Source organism: Leopardus geoffroyi, chromosome C2 (assembly GCF_018350155.1).
Source record: "Leopardus geoffroyi isolate Oge1 chromosome C2, O.geoffroyi_Oge1_pat1.0, whole genome shotgun sequence".
NCBI lineage: Eukaryota > Metazoa > Chordata > Mammalia > Carnivora > Felidae > Leopardus > Leopardus geoffroyi.
The window spans coordinates 148,577,073-148,590,447 of record NC_059333.1 but is presented as its reverse complement, the minus strand read 5'-3'; the positions used below and the strand labels follow the sequence as shown (position 1 = coordinate 148,590,447).

General features: G+C 49.0%; 1 protein-coding gene across 12 annotated transcripts in view; it reads right to left on the bottom strand.

Annotated features, from left to right (window-relative positions):
* The window catches only part of POMGNT2 (protein O-linked mannose N-acetylglucosaminyltransferase 2 (beta 1,4-)), a 74,054-nt gene that overhangs the window by 37,749 nt on the left and 22,930 nt on the right, over nt 1–13,375 (bottom strand). For 2 of the 12 annotated variants that reach the window (XM_045436951.1, XM_045436953.1), the window contains exons 6-8: nt 11,810–11,878; nt 9,619–9,698; nt 8,299–8,372 (exon numbers count right to left, since the gene is read on the bottom strand). The exons of 3 other annotated variants lie outside the window; for them this stretch is intronic. The gene's annotated coding sequence lies outside the window, so the exon portion shown is untranslated. Of the gene's footprint in view, nt 1–5,268; nt 5,829–8,298; nt 8,373–9,618; nt 9,699–11,809; nt 11,879–13,375 lie in introns of those variants that run through there. 7 more of the 12 variants (XR_006701088.1, XR_006701090.1, XM_045436954.1 and 4 more) reach the window with 7 other exon arrangements.

Sequence of the window (13,375 nt, the reverse complement as noted above, 5' to 3'; positions counted from 1 at the left end):
AGAGGAAAAAAGGACACAGAAAGAGCCAGGGGGAGGGAGAGTTAATTCATCCATAATGTCAGGAGAGGGAAAGAACTGAGAAAGGAAAGGAAGGGACAAAAAAGGGCTTAAGAAGGGAATGCAGAGGCCGATGAGCAGGGTGTCTCACTGGAGCTGGAGAGGCGGCCCTGAGGGCCTCAGCTCAGATCTGGGTCAGGGAACTGAAGAGGGACTCAGGCTGGCACAACAGGAGGGATGTGAGCAGAACAGCTGGGGGTGGGGGTGGGGTGGCAGGAGTGCACTCACGCAGGCAGCTCCTAGTTCTGACCAGCGGGAGAGCCCGGGAGCAGTGACGGCACAGCTGGCACTCAGGTGGCACTCAGGTATTGATTCCTAGTATTATCCTCTACTAAAGAACCAGGGCTCTGTGAAAAATAACTGCGTCCAGGGCTGGGGCAGGGAAAGTACAAGATGAGCTTGGAATATCTCGTAGTGCCAGAATGTAAGGAAGTTCTCAAAAAATGATGAGGACATATCAAAAAGGCACAAGGAGGCCCCAGCGGCTAGATCTGGGACCATGTAACAAAAAGCAATAGGTATTGGGGCGCCTGGGTGGCTCAGTCGGTTAAGCGTCCGACTACGGCTCAGGTCATGATCTCGCGGTCTGTGAGTCCAAGCCCCGCATCGGGCTCTGTGCTGACAGCTCAGAGCCTGGAGCCTGCTTCGGACTCTGTGTCGCCCTCTCTCTCTGCCCCTCCCCCACTCATGCTCTGTCTCTCTCTCTCTACATATATCAAAAATAAACATTTAAAAAATTTTTTTTAAAGCAATAGGAATGGATTAGAGCCCAGAGAACAATAAGTATGCAAGAGTCAATACTGATACGAATACACAATTGAGTAAATAAATAAGGACACAGGAACAGATCTTTCTTACAGTAGAATTCCAATTAGTCAATGTAGAAGCAGTGACGGAAACAGAAAATCACCATTTGGCCAACATCACAGTAATAATGGTTCCAGGCAAGATCCACTGCCGGACTGCTAAAATTAGTGCGTGGAAATATGACGAGAACTAGGATATTTGCATAGTCTCAAACTGTCTCCCTGTGAGATACATATCTATTACGAAGGCAAAAATAGAACTTTTACGGCACAGGAGCCTGGCAGACAGCCCCTGAAACAAGTAATCGACGTTACCATCACCAGTAATAACTTACTGACCTCATGTACCCCTTGACAATGATGCACTGAGAAGGGCACCCCACTTCTGTCTTCTTCTTACCCAAACACACGACCTCGATCTATAGTTCTAAATTGGGAAATTTGGTCTAGCTCCACTGTTAGCTCTGAATATAGTATAGAGAAGTTAATAGAGAAAACATTAAACCCAAATTGAAGGACATTCTACAAAATACCTGACCAGGATTCGTCAAGAGTGAAGGTCACAAAAGACCAGGAATGACTGAGAAGCTGTCCCAGATTGAAGGAGACTAAGGAGACACGCCAATTTTTTAAATTGTTTTCAAATTATTATTTTTAAATTTAAATCCAAGTTAGTTAACATATAGTATAATGATGAATTTCAGGAATAGAATTTAGTGACTCATCACTTACATATAACACCCAGTGCTCATCGACATGACAATTAAACACAAGGTAGGATCTTGCACCAGAAAAAGGACAGTAGTGGGAAAACTGGCAGAATTTGAATAAGGTCTGTAGTTTAGGTAATGGTGCTATGTTAATTTCCTGGTTTTGATCATTGCACTGTGGTTATGTAAGATTTAACATCAGAGGAAGCTGAGTGAAGCATTTTCTGTAACTTTTCTGTAAGTCTAAAATTACTTAAAAAGTCATAAAAAGTTAGAAAACTTAAGAAACAAGAGAACATTAGTGTTTATAGGTAAAATGACATGTATGTGGTTTGTTCTGAAATACTCCAGCAAAAAAAGCACGGAGGCAGATGGACCAAGACGGTAGCAAATTGATAATTGTGAAAGATGGTGATGACGGCCTTTCTGTGGTCCTCTTTTGTGTCTGACGTTTTCCGTAATAAAAAGTCAAAAAGGTAACAATAAAGAATCAAATAAATCCCTGCTGCAAATGACAGAATTCTAAGGAGTGGATAAGTAATAAGTGAATATTTAGAAAATATAAGATAAACAGAGCCCTCCCTGGAGAGATGGGAGGCAGATGCACGGGGCAGACGCTGATGCGGGTTTTGTTCTGATCACAGACGGGAACTTGTCCAACAGCAGCTAAGGCTGCAGCGGACACACCCAGGGAACGTCAGGGAGTAAGAGCTGCAGGGACACGAGGAAAGACCAACCTCTAACCTGCACGGGCACCTCTCTAGGTGGGTGTGTGCCACCTGCCCCTCTGCTAGGCCTCCCTGTGGCGAAACGCGAGCTTGGCAGCAGGCAGGTGGGGAGTGAGGTGGGGCCACAAGAGGAAGGAGGCCAGGGCTCTCCTCTGGACCTGTGTGAGCAGTAGCCAATCCCAGGGAGGCCCTAAGCTCAGAACTGGGATCAAGCTTATGGGAACTGGAAACATGGGGTTCAGGATGTGGTGAGACAACCAGGCAGAGGCCAGCCTTTGAGCCTGGGGAGGAGAGAGGACTATGTCTAGGTAGATGTTAAGTGACCACCCCCTTCCCTGCCAGGCCAGAAGGATGCTGACAGAAGACAAGACAAATACGGACTGGACCACGGGGCCCTTCAGGCTCGCAAGTTGCCTTCCAAGGAGGAAAATGGGAAGGAAGGTTTGCTGGGGATGGGCAGAGCATTTCGCTAGAAATCGTGCGGTAGTTAAAGCACGGGGCCCAGAGGCCAGACTGCGTGGGTTTCTAACTTGACCATGTTCGGGCCAGGCAGCCTGCACGAACATCTGATGAGAAGAGTTGCATAAATACCCCACTCCTGTGGAACTGTTGAATCACTATATTGTATACCTGAAACTAATACAACACGGTATGTTAACTATACTGGAATTAAAATACGAATGAAAGAAAAGAAAAGAAAAGAAAAGAAAAGAAAAGAAAAGAAAAGAAAAGAAAAGAGAGAAGAGAAGAGAAGAGAAGAGAAGAGAAGAGAAGAGAAGAGAAGAGAAGGAAGAAAAGAGAGAAGAGAAGAAAAGAGAAGAGAAGAGAAAAGAAAAGAAAAAAGAAAAGAAAAGAAAAGAAAAGAAAAGAAAAGAAAAGAAAAGAAAAGAAAAGAAAAGAAAAAGAAAAGAAAAAGAAAACCCCATCCTCTCCAGGTAGGAGAGTTCGGAGGCACGTTCTACACCGGCACCAGAGTTCCCTGACAGATTAGGCGGCTGCCCACACCATAATCGGCCTGAGGCATGCCCCTTTTCCCTTCCCGGTCTCAGTTCTTCACGCCCTTATTCATGTTTATTGGGATGCAGTTCAAATAATCTACTTCTCCTTGAATCTTTGTCTCAGGATCTGCTTCTGGGGGAACATTAACTAACCCAGTTATTACTGTATTTTGCCACTGTGAAGACAGATGACAAGCCACCCTTGCATTTTCACCTGCTGTGAAGTAGCCAAAGTGCAGTAGGAAAAAACCAACAAGTACTTGGCCAGTCAATGGTTATTGTAAAGTATCTTTCAGTCTGTTTCCCACACTCCCTCTGTGTCCCCTTTCCCCGGATCCCCCAAATGCACTGCAGCAGCCCGCATAAGCCAGGAGAACTCAAGGATCGGGCAAAATGCTCAGAAGAGTTTTCAAAAGATAACAGTGGAGGCACAGAGCACGTCAATCAGACCCCTAGCACTAAACAACATAAAAGAGGCCTTTCTCCATCACCATTTCAAAATGTTTCTGGATGAAAAAACTCCAGGAGGAAATTCAAAATGGTGGAGAATAACTGGGCCAAGTTTGCTTACCAGAAAACGGAGCCGGTGATGTCCCCTTTCTCCAGGCCAATTTTCAGTGCTCCTGGAGAGGGCACTAGTCTCAGTGACAATAAGGCAGTGGTAGGGAGACCGGGACGGTGAGGGAGAGCTCAGGTCACCCTCCTTGGCACTGGGGACTAAGAAAGACACTCAGCCAAGCTGCTGCCTTCTGCAGGACTGCGGCTCGCCAGACGGGCTGACAGGGCGTACCGTGTCCAGTCCTGATGTCTGACCCACCGTTTAGTGCCACTCTGCGCACCAAGAGCCTACTCAGAATGATGGTGATCAGGGATGAGAACTCCTTCCGACTGAAGGCCTCCATGCCCGACTCTGTCACCTGGCTCTGCTGAAATGGGTGGAGGGGCCAGAATCCCAGCATCACAAGGTACTTGCAGTGACAGGACGCTCCCTCACACGCCGAAGCTGTCCATCCTCCTTTGTACTTACTCTCCTGAGACCTCACAGCTCCAAGACAGAGCTGGAATTCACCCCTCCTTCACCTGCTGTCTCTAATCCTCTCTCTCCGAGTGAACCCGCTTCTGAGCAGGGAGCAGCCTCCACCCTCGTCTGCAGTCAGATGTGGAAAGCACCACACACCTATTGGTTCCCGCTGTCCCAGTGCCGTACGGCGTCCCTTACATGCATGCACGACCCCACTGATTCTTTCCTTACCTTACCACCATGCGGCATGATGGTTCACTCTGTCCCCATTTTTTCTTTCCAGAAACAGTCTCAGTGGCAGGGCCACTGGTCAGGACCTGTCTACAGGTCAGGACTTGACCCCACACATTTCTACCTGGACTACCTCTCAGAGATGAGAGCTGCCCCAGTGGGGTCTTGTCATGAGGCTCCTTGGACAAGGAAGAGGAAAGACGGTAGCCCTCAGAGGCACAGGTCACCCAGGATAATATATTTTGTCTCCTCCTAGTGCCCCCTGAAAAATGTCCTGTCCATCTAGGATCTGTGGGTGGGTATGAAGGTCCGGTGATCTGTGAAGGGCCAGGGAAACCACCCCCGTCTGAGCAGAGCCTCCAATGGGATGGGATCTGGGGAGGCCGGAGGGTCTCTGACATGGGCCATTCCACACAGAGAATAAGAAAAGAAAAATAAACCCTTTTCCTGCTTGGGCAAGGCTAAGACAGATGTCCTAAGAGAGGCCTACAGCCTGGCCCTTGCTCCAAGCCTGCCTTGCCTTCAGGGGTTCCCGGAGCCTCTACGTACAACATCCCATTTGGTGCTCCCCTCAACCCTATGAAGTATCATTATTCCCAATTCTCTGGTGAGGAACCTGAGGTCAATGAGGTTCAACGACCTGCCCAAGGCCATGCAAGTGTGAAGTCTAGATATTAACCTAGCGTCCTCTGACTCTAAAGACTGTGCTCAAAACCATCAAGACCCAGAAGACCTGGTTTTAATTGAAGGAGGGCAGGGGATGAAGAAGAAACAGAAACACGGCATTCAAAGGACTCAAATCAGGGAGGGGCGAGCCCAGTGAAAGGCCCACACATCCCACCCTGCTCAAAGGCCACACTCCAGCCTGGGCTGGCTGGGTGGGGTTGGTGGCTAAAGGACTCTGTCAGAGAGTACTTGCCCTCTCTGCTCTGCCTCCCTGGGATGCCACTTCTCCCCTTGGGCAGCTTCCTCTCACGGTCATGACATGGCCACCACCCTCAAATGAAGCAACACGCTTCCCTGGTTTCTATCCAGCTACAGGCAGAAAGTTCTCCCTCCCCATGGAATAACGTGGCCACTCAGCCAGCTGATATGGTTAACTCCCACCCAGTCACCTCCTGGACCAATGACGGCTGAGGAGCTGAGAGCCCTCAGTGCTGCAGCAGGGAGGAGGCCAGGGGAGGGAATGCTGGTGGGTGACGAGATGTGTTGCAACTCTTAAAGGAGACAGGCTTCACAGGGCACCCAACGACCTTGGTCCTCTTTGCTTGTTCTTCCTTTAGAAAGAGGAGAAAATACAACTTGGAAAAACCACCTCTCCCCACTACTCATCTCACCCACACCCTAAGTGAAGATAATGCGGCTTCTCCATCACTTCGGGACCACACGCCAGATGCCCTACGGTGCACTTCCTGTCCCAACACACTAACTACCGAGGATATAACCTGCACTTAAAACCGATCCCCAGATTACTGCCAACCATCAAGCATAAACCCACTCCGACCTCAAAACATATGATCAAGTCCACGCAAAACAAAAATCCGCTGCCCGTGCAAAATGGGCACCACATCTCATCTTTTTACTTTGCAGAATTTAAAAAGTAACCCAACTTTAGCAAATTTCTCTTTAAACCCATCTCCCTACAAGAGGAGATCTATAATATTTATTTCTGCCCCAGATTCTCCAAGGCCTGTCTGCCGACTGAGGGGATACAACTCTTCCACATGAGGCACAGAGTTGCCGGAAAAGGAAGGCCGAGTCCCTGCTGCTTTCCCCAGCGAAGTCCTGTCAGAGGCAGATTAAGAGCCGTCCTGGCTGGGGGAAAGAAGCCAAACAAAAGGACCGACCCGAACCTTGATTCTACCCCTCAAAAGAATGAGCACGGTGGCACCTTCTCTGCTTGTGAGGCTGCAAGGCTGATTACAAACCTGTGTTCTTTGGAAATAAACTCATTCCATGGAAAACGCAGTCCTGATTGGACTCTTAAGGTGTTGCACCAACAGCTTGGATCAGGTTTTCAGCCTGCCTGCTCCGGGCATGAAGGCCTCAAGGAGGGGAGGGGTCTGTTAACTTGTATGGACCAGACCACGCTAGTCTCAAGTTACCTACCTGTCAATCCCTTTGTCCCAGACAAAGCCTGTTCTGGGGCCCTGGACCCCAGGGTGAGGGGCAGGAGCAGAAAGCAGGGAAGGATACACACGCTCACACAGCACAAGGCTTTGGGGCTTGCAGCACACGGAAAGAGCCCTCACCCACAGCTTCCATCTTCCAGCAAGGAGGCAAGCTGGGGACACACCCCCGAAGGGAACCCCTCCTGGAAACATCTGCCGAGGCCTGGATCTCTGGCCCCTGGTGGAGAACTGTGCCCTGGAGTCATTCCTGACAAAGGGTCTTAGGATGACCCTTCATTCTCTTAAAAACAGGCTTGGGCGGCACCTGGCTGGCTGTCAGTTAAGCGTCCGACTTCGGCTTAGGTCATGATCTCACAGTTCGTGGGTTTGAGCCCCGCATCGAGCTCTGTGCTGACAGCTCAGAGCCTGGAGCCTGCTTCGGATTCTGTGTCTTCCTCTCTCTCTGCCCCTTCTTCCCTCCCTCACTCTCTCTCTCAAAAATAAATAAACATTAAAAAAATTTTTTTTTTAAATATAGGCTTTGGGGGCACCGGGATGGCTCCGTTGGTTGAGTGTCTGATTCTTGATTTTGGCTCAGGTCATGATCTCACAGTTGTATGACTGAGCCCCAAGTCAGGATTGGGGCCTGTTTAGGATTCTCTCTCTCCCTCTTCCTCTGTCCCTCCCTGGCTCTCATGCCTGTGCTCTCTCTCTCTCTCTCTTTCTCTTTCTCTCAAAAAAAAAAAAAAAAAAAAAAGGCTTTGGTTAGATATAGACAGGCATGATGTGGAACTTATTTAATGACCAATATGGCACAGTCACCAACCAAGCAAAATGGACGGCCACCATGGCACCTCCCTGGTACAGGTGCCACAGCAAGCCCTTCTTAGCTTCTGGCTGACTCTACCTAAGTATCGGGAAGGTGGGTGGGAGATGACCTGTGTTTATCTATATCAGTCCTTATGAATATCTATTCATGAACCTGAGTCCAAAGACTTAAGACGACATGAAGAGAATGGGAGAGTGAGGCTTTGCATCAACCCAAAAGAGAGTAAAGAATGTGCAAGAGATACAAAAATGGAAAAAAACAAAAAAACACCTCTATCCTCAAGGTTCTCTCTGTGGCAGAGGGGACAAGAGGCTGTTAAAACCTGACGTGATGCAGCTGTCACAGAGGAAGGGAATGTGTGCTTTGGAACACTACTGGAGGGGGCACCTTCACTGCCCGGGGAGAGGAGGGACCATCACCACAGGATGCTGTCCTCCTGTCCCAGGAATGTCAGGGAAGCGTTCTGTACACACCACAGGCTTTCCCGGTTCAGTGGGACCGACCCAACTCATCATGTGATCACCCCCTGGGTCATCCTGATAGCGGTCAACTAGCCTTGCTTAAAAATCCCTGGCGCTCACTAGTCTTGCCCAAAGGGCTCCCGAGAGGAAGAGCACCGTCAGGTGGGTAACAAAAGAATCTGCTTAGGAAGCTGGAAAACACTGGCAGATCTCCCACAACACGTAAGTGCATCCAATCTGGGCTAGTGCAGGCATCGGGACACACAAGACTGCAGTGGAGATATAAATCCCCCTCCCTAGCGGTGGTGGCCAAGAATTCTTCCCAGGCCACACAGCTCATACTTACCTTCCTTTAGATCCTAGGTGTGAGATGGTTTTATGATCTTGGCAGATTAACGCCTCAAGCCTCAACTTCCTCAACTGTAAAATGGGAATAATAACCTCCTTAGGGTGCTGGGAGAACTAAACGAGCTAATGCACATAAAGTACCTACATAGGCCTCAAAACACATTAGCTGTCAGAACTGTAATTCATTAGGGTTCCCCAAATTAACAATGAATGAAACACAGATACTAAACCAGCCATACAACCCCAAACCACTCCTAAAGGGACTGAACCCCCAATGGCTTTGGTGGCACATTCACAGTCCCTCCCAGGCTCCCCCCGTCTTCCTAATGACTTGTTTCCCTTCTCCTGTGAAGAGGGCCCCCGAGCAGCCAGGTCTCAGCATGAAATTAACAATTTCAACCATCACCACCTCCAACATCGTATGTCGGCAGCGTACTAGAAACTGCTGTACATTTCCTCATTTCATCCTCAAACCAACAATAAGGGGCTAGCATAGCACTATTAACATGTTCCCCATCTGCAGATCAGGACACAGAGGCTAGGAAAAGCTTAGTAAATGTGTCCCAAGCGCCTCAGCTTGTACGGAGTGAAGTCCATACAAGGAGGATTTGAACGTGGAGCCTGTCAACATGACGTATGTTAATAACAGCCCAGGTACCATCTGGCCCTCATCTTCTCGGCCTTCCAGGGCATGGATTTCCAGGGGATGCAACTGTCATCACACTTAACTCTTCTCTGCCTTTTCTACCTCGGGCACCAGATTTGGGGACCCAACTGGTATGGGGCACAAAGCACTTAGTGATTCAGCCAGGAAAAGTACAACAGAGCACAGTGAGGAAGCAAGCGTCTGCGAGCCAAAGACAGGGGCCTCAGGAGAAACCAAAGCTGCCAACACCTCGATCTTGGATTTCTAGCCTCCAGAAGCGTGAGAAATAAATTTCTGTTGTTCATCACCTAGTCGGTGGCACTTCGTTATGGGAGCCCAAGCTGATACACATAGGTACCGCCAGGCCACTTTCCCGACACGACTTCATCAGCTTGACCTTTAAACTGGGCATTAGGTCTCCAGGTCACATGGCCTACCCCCCAGCTTCACCCTCCCCATTGGCCCCTGGCTCTAGTGAGCATGTGAGTTTGCACCTCTTGCCCCAGGCCTAGAATAACCGGAACTCTTACTCCTTACTAGACCACGAGGCCCCTGTGAGTGGCTTTTCTGTGCCTATGTCCGAAGCTGGCCAGGGCGCCCCAGAAGTGAAGCCTGCACCCATGCTGGGTGACCAGCCCAGAAGATGAGCCCCCACAGCAGGCAGCCTCTCACCCAGCTGCCCAGCTCTGTGTCTGCAGGCGTGGTGGCATCTTTGACACCTTCCTCCAGTGCTTCTTGGAACAGAGGGGATCCTGGAAAGGAGGGTGCACTAAGTCTGTGCTCTAGGAGCTGAGTGAAGCAGTTTTGGGGGGCAAATTGAAGCATCCTTCTATCTGCCTCAGTTTCTGAAGTGCTTTTTTAGGCATTTTTTTAATCTCGTTTATTTCTCGCCCCCCCCCCCCTTTTTTTTTTTTTTGCCTGACACGGCCTGTACTGGTAATAGTAGAAAGAGGGGCAATTTAGCAGATCAGAGTCTCCAGCACCTCCCTGCGGCTTGGTTCATGGTTGAGTACCCGGTATCCAGCCAGGAAGGGCCCCTCTGTTATGCTTTCAAAATGGAGAAAAGAGACAACTCTTAAGACTGTACCGATGATAGTCTACCAATGGCGGAGTGAAAAGTCTGATTCTCTGCCAGATGCCAGGGCCTGGGTATGCAGCAATGAGGACATGGGAAGCCAAACAAAATGGAAGGACCAATCGCTGTCCTGGCTAGCTCAGGAAAAGAGGATGCTGGCTTCTGGGCAGAGGGTGGAGGTTAATTCTACCACCACCTTGCTTTACTGAGTACCTACCGTGTACCAGGCACTGACCCTAAGCCCCTTTCCTACACCTTTTCCCTTAAGCTGCACAAAGTCCTCTAATGCAGATACTATTATCTCCACTTTCTTTTAATACAAAAAAAATCCAACTTTAGTGACATTAAGAAGCTTGCTGTAGGTCTTAACAGCTCAAGCAGGGGCACCAGGATACAAACCAATGACTGACTCCAAGTCTTTCAGTGCTTCAGACTTGGAGGTACAATCGGTGACACAGAAGCAGGGTAGACGTCAGAGCAATGAGTTTTTTATCACTCAAGGGCAGAGCAGGTGTGAATGGCTGCAGAAATGCAGACCCACAGGCCCTCGACTGTAGCTTAGCAACCCAAGGCTCTCCTTGTAAGATTACTCTCCTCCCCCCCTCCAACCCCCCACCCCGTGCCCACCAGCAGAGACACCCAACAGCGGCAGGTGGCTCAAGGGAGCTGTGGTCATTCTCTTGCCCCAATGAAAGTCTGTGTTGCACATGGCGGTGACAATTATCCCACCTGCCCTGGTGCTGTGCTGAGAAGGTTAATCCACCAATTTAAAATTACAAAACCACCGCATTTTAGAGCTGAGAGAGCCCTTAGAAATGATTTGCTCTAACTCTTTATAAAAGAGGTCAAGAGAGGCGGCGTGAGCTCTCACAGGCAGCCAAGATTAAAACGGCGGTTGTTCTCAGTCCAGAGCTCCTCTCCTCGCAACCCAGGGCTCTCGGGTAGCCCTCCTCCCAAAAGCAGAGATCAGGCCCAGAGAAGAGGTTGAGCTCTGGAACTCTTCCCAGCCCCTAAACAGGATCACTTCTTCTCCTCATCAAGCTCTCGAGGCCTCATCCTGATTGCACCCTTCCCCAGCCGTGTGGTCCAGGGATGAGAGCCACTAGGGGCCACGGGGCTGCCTCTTCCTCATCCCCCAGGCTCACCCAGTGGATGCCTCCTCCAGCCTCATCCAAAATCACACATGGAGAGAAAGCACAAGCAGCCAGACTGCGGGGTCCCACCACCTCTCCACGTGGTCGGAGAAGACCCCTGCTGTGACCCTGGAGGCAGCGCTGGGTCACAATGGGGCTTCAAGAACCGCAAGAACCACAGGCAGCAGAGTAGAAGTAAATGGCACTGGTTCTGGAGCTGAGACGCCAGAGTGAGCTCCTGTCCTGTCATTTAGCAGCTGCATGATGCTAGACCAATTCTTCCGTTTTTTTTTTTTTTTAACAGACAAAAAGTTGTGCATAATTAACATATATCAGTTGATATTTAGAGATAGGTATGTACTTGTGAAACCATCACCATAATCTATGCCATAAACCCATATATCACCTCCAAAAGTTTCCTCCCACCCTCTTGTGACAGACACACTTAATATAAGATCTACCTCCTTGGCAAATTTTAAAGTATATTGTTAACTATAGGCATTAAGCTGTACAGTAGAGCTCTAGGACTTGGTCATCTTGTATACCTGAAACTTGATACTCTCTGACTAATGCCTCCCCGTAACCCCTCATCCCAACCCCTGGCAACCATCATTCCACTCTCTGCTTCTGTGAGTCTATTTTAGATTCAACCTACATGTGGTATCATGTAGTATTTGTCCTTCTGCGTCTGCCTGGGCCAATTCTTAAGACTTCATGTCCTGGTCTGAAAAACAGACACAATTACACCTACTTCACAAAGCGGTTTTGCGAATTCAAAGAGACAACAGAGGCAAAACACAATGCCTGACAATTATTTTTATAGTATTATTATCGCAATAATGCTTTACCTCCCATTCAGTGGCTCTGACATATGCCCAAAACAGTGCTAAGTGCTTTAGAGGAAAGTGCTTTAGAGGAACGATCTCATTTATTCCCTCCTACAAATATAAAATAGGTGCTATCGATTTCATCCCACGTTTGAAGAAGTATGCTCAGAGTTGTTAAGTGAACTGCCCAGTGGCACACAGCTATTAAGTGGTGGGGCTGGGATTCAAACCCAAGTCTAACTCCAAAGTCTATGATGACATTTGTTGCTTACGCCTTTCATGTTCATTATTGTATCCAATTTAAAAAACCCGTCAGGTGTTAGGCAGGTCCTGGGGGAGAGTATCCACTGACAACCAACCCGAGACTGACGCGGACCCTTGGGGAATGGCGCATTTGGTAATTTAATTTTCCAGTTAGCTCAAGTTCACTAGAAGCCTCTCTTCATTGCTAAATATTTTCTAAAGCCAGGCCCAGAGCGAGAACTTACCAATCAGAAGGAAAGTTCAAAACCTGGTGTAGCTGCTCTAGCACTCTGACACATCGAGCCCACCAGGACACTCACATGGCCACGGTGTCATGTGGGGGAACTCAGTAACCAGCACCCCATCCGCCCCTTGGCTGAGGATCTCCACTCTCTGCTTCTCCCTGTCCTCCTGAGGCCCAAGGCTCAGGAATTGATGTGCTGGCCATCCCTGGGGAAAATGGGACCTGTATTCTTTTCTGGCTCTGCCACTAACTGGGACTCCCGATTCCTCATCTGTAATGGGAAAGGATGAACTGGGTTCCAATCTCACCTCTACCATGTTTTATCTTAGCAACCACAAGTGCTAAGATTTGCTGCACATTCACTGTGTACCAATCCTGACTGAAGACTTGCACGGCATCATCTCATTTAACCCTCCCCAGCAACACTGTGATGAAGGTACTTTTATCTCCACTTTGCAGAGAAACAGAGGCTCAGAGAGGATAAATGACTTGCTCAAGGGCACACAGTTAGTAAATGAGGGCCAGGATTTGAATACCCAGCGCATGTAACAGTAAACATTTGGTGAGTGAACATTTGGTGCTCCAAGCCTCTAAGTCCTATCAAACTCACTCCATAACCTTTCCCATTCCAGGCCTTGCTTCCTCCAAGAGTAGGCTCTGAGAGTTGGTTGGCATAAAGTAAGCAGACCCTAGCCTCCCAATACCAAGTGCAGGGCTCTGGCCTAAGGACCCCTAGATCTCAGCAGGTTTTCATCAGTGCCCAGGAGACTGGGTCCTACACACATGGAATGGGTCAGAAATTCACTGGGTCCCTCCAGAAGCTACCCAGGTACTGTGAAGCAGGCCGTGGTGGGCTCTTTTCACCAGGCACACAAAAGATACCCTACCAAGCCCCAAAGAGCCCGGG